The sequence below is a fragment of the Chiloscyllium punctatum genome, chromosome 10, assembly GCF_047496795.1.
Source record: "Chiloscyllium punctatum isolate Juve2018m chromosome 10, sChiPun1.3, whole genome shotgun sequence".
Classification (NCBI taxonomy): Eukaryota; Metazoa; Chordata; class Chondrichthyes; order Orectolobiformes; family Hemiscylliidae; genus Chiloscyllium; species Chiloscyllium punctatum.
Genome location: NC_092748.1, coordinates 12,679,256 through 12,682,971, shown reverse-complemented (window position 1 = coordinate 12,682,971; position 3,716 = coordinate 12,679,256).

The window sequence follows — 3,716 nt, the reverse complement described above, 5'->3', positions numbered from 1 at the left end:
ATGCCATATCTAATGAAAATAAACTGATCCAATTCAGGCTCGTGTGTGAATCTGGGGCTCGACTAGTTTGGTCATTTTTGATTGGCTAGACCACATTAAGCATCGTTGTTGTGATGACTGCACCCCGTATTCTCCCGGTACATTCCCAATCCCAGGAATGCCCACAAGCTGCCTGCAGTAAGGCAGTCACTGTATTTGTCAATGGCAGCCCAGGGACATTGCACAGGGAGAGAGGTGGCTTTGAGTGGGGGCAAGGAGTGATGGAGAGCTGAAGTGAAACCATGCTCTGAATCCTGGGCGGGTGCACATTTCAGCCAGTCTTCTTAGTTTTCTCAGTGAACAAAAGCTCAATGCATCTGGTGGTTAAAGTCTCACTGACCTCGATGACATCCATTCCTTCATTATCGATGTGCTTCACCAGTGTGATGAGGAGAAGGTGCCAGGAGGACTCTCCAGCCAATTAGAGTGAGGGCTTTGTGCGATTGTATGTCATTGCTCTCTGGAGCTTGAGGGCTCCTGCTGTACAAGGCCTTTATGTAATGTTGCGTTGGTAGCTGCATGGAATTTTGACAGTGTTACCTCAATACTGTTTATGCCAATCTGAAAGTAAATACAACACACTGGCATTATGCCAATGCTGATATTGAATGCCCACATTGTTTTGAATTGCAGAATTGGGAAATGAGATTGTTAACGTGCCCAATAATGCCCAGTGAAACTGCTGCTACTGCTCTTTCTAATGTAGACTCAAACACATGCACATATTCTTACGTGGCGAGTGCACACACATCCACATACACATACACACACATACATATGCACACATTCATACATACATGCACAAAGAAATAAACATGCTCCTGCAATAAATATGGTAGCAGGAATCATGTCTGGAATTCACCATCTTTCAAGTGTCAAACTGCCACCCTGTTCCTTCAAAGCCACTTACAAAGAATACAAGCAACAATAGCTTTCAGTAGATTGACCAGCCCCAGTGCCTGTTGATAGACACGACTCTGTATGAGGAATAGGGACAGATTCTCAGATCACTGGGACAAGGAGCCCTCAACCACTGATGAACCTAATCCCTAATGTAAACCACTGATCAACCCCTACGTCTCATTGCTCACCTCAAACAACAACCCATGTACAGATCTTGCAGCCCCCCCACCCCTGATCCACCTCACCCAGTCACTCACTCATCCACTGATTCACCCACTACATCAGGACATTACAGCTATATAGACAAGCCTGAGTACACAGTTATTATCATAATCTTCCATAATGTCCATTAACTGGACCTATCCTGGAGACACTGTGTTGCCCATATTTGCTTCAGTCAGAATCGGACAATCGCAGACAAAATGGGCAGTGTCACCAGGTCAGGAATAACATTGCAGGCAGCGGCGATGTACCCAGCATTGTCAATGAGCGGAAGATTTCAGGCCAACAAATGTCCAATTCCCATCCTGCATCTTCTGACGATGAGGTAAAAATGCAGTCACCATTCCAGTTATCATCAGGAACCACCCATTCATTAATGGGGGAAGGCATGACCAAGTAAATATCAAACCATTGTGATGGGAAACACAGCAGTAGTTGACGTAAGTAGTTACGAAATTTTCAAAATTGCAACATTTCAAGTCAGTTCAGTTTTGACAAGGGACATCTATTGCATAAATAATGCTGCCATTATAGCCCAGGCATTGTTCTTTTCTTCCTGGTTTCCCTGTGCCCGATATGCCATGTTGCATATATCCCTTTTACATTTCAACAAATAAGCACAAAAGGTCAGTTCTGATGTGGAAAAATAAACCTTGAGATTACTCTCCCAATGTCCTTTCTTCAAGTTGCTCCCAGAAAGGAGATGATCTAATGGCCCTTTTAATGCATTCACAAGATGTGGGGATCTGTGTCTGGACCAGCATTTATTGCCCAAACCTGGTTGTCCTTGAGACAGTGGTGGTGAGCTGCCTTCTTGAATCATTGCAGTGCATTTGCTGGAGGGACACTCACATTGCCGTTAGAGAGGAATTTCTAGGATTTTTACCAAACAACGCTGAAGGAATGTCCAAGTCAGGATACTGAGCGATGGTAAGGTACTTCTAATGTTACTGGTGGTTTTCTCCAGAGTTATCATCTCAAAAGTCAAAACATCATTCTTTCTTTTGCCCAATTCATTTTAAACAATCAATTTTATCAACATTTCTCAGATGGCTCCTAATCACCCAGTAAAATATTCAAAGGCTTGTCCCCAGTTTTGAGAAGGAGAGTACAGGTGTATTCAACATGAAATGTTAAGTATATATACACTTTTTAGAAAGTGATACTGGCACTGAAATGAAGAAAAGATTTTTTCATTGAGGCAGCAGCTTTTATGGATCTCAAGAGCAGTGGCAGGTGATGGTATTATCAATGGACTGTCAATCCAGAGACCCAGGTAGTGTCCTGAGGACCTGGGTTTGAGTAATGGCATTGAGTTGAAAAATGGTCTGGAATTAAGAATCTAATGAATGTCCTTTGTTGAAAAAAAACCCCACCTGGTTCATTAATGTCTGACGAAGAGTTGTCTAGACTCAAAACATGAGACATGTCAGATTTTGACACTATATTTGTTCATCCATGGGATGTGCATGCTGCTGGCTCACCCATTTCTACTTGATCTTGAGAAGATACAAGTAATCTGCAGACCATGAGTTGTAGGGACATCAGCAGTTCAGTTCGGGCGAGCTCCTGGACTTTACCCCAGTGATAACAAGAAATAGTCATATACTTCCATATCAAAATGGTGCGTGGCCAAGAGGGGACTTTGCAGGAGACAATATTCCAATGTTTCAAATATAAGGAGAGACTGGATAGATGAACGTTCTCTCACTGGAGCGTAGGAAGTTGAGGGGTGACCTTATTGAGGTTTATAAGATCATGAGTAGGGTGTATGGCAGGTGTCTTTTCCCAAAGATTGGCAATTTTGAGAGCCGGGAGCATATTTTTAAAGTGCGATGAGAAAGATTGAAAAAGTACATAAGGGGCAACTTTTTTACACACAGTTCATGTGTGAAATTAACTGTAAGAGGAAGTGTTGGGTGCGTGTACAGTTAGAACGGTTAAAAGACATTTGGTAAGTTCATGAATAAGAAATGTTTGGAGGGATATGGGCGAAGCACAGGCAGGTGGGACTGGTTTAGTTTGGGATCATGGTCAGCATGGACTGGTTGGAGTGAAGGGTCTGTTTCCATGCTGTATGACTCCATGACTATGACCGTTAGCTTGCCATCTCTCTATGGATGCTGCCTGACCCAGTGTGATTTCCCACATTTTTTGTTTTCACCGAATGATTATCACAAGAACGCCTTTCTCTGTATTTAGATAAAAAGAATAGTTTTGTTGTCTTTGTTTCATAAAGAAGGTAGTGTTTAACTCTTTGTCTATTTAAATATTGCTAATGTGAATGAAGCAGATAGAGTTGATCCATGTTTATAATTTTTTTACTTACGATTCATGAGAAGTTACACAAAACACATCAGTTCCATCTGGAAGGTCTTATTGGATCTGAAAGACAGATTCAAAACCAGGACCACCACACAATCTAAAGTTATCATTAAGAAGTATGTGTTGTGGGCAGTACATCAGCAATCATATATTCAAGCACTAATGGATCATCAATCAGTGATTTTTCAATGAAAGGTTCTGGTCAAAGAAATGATTGGACAGGTTAC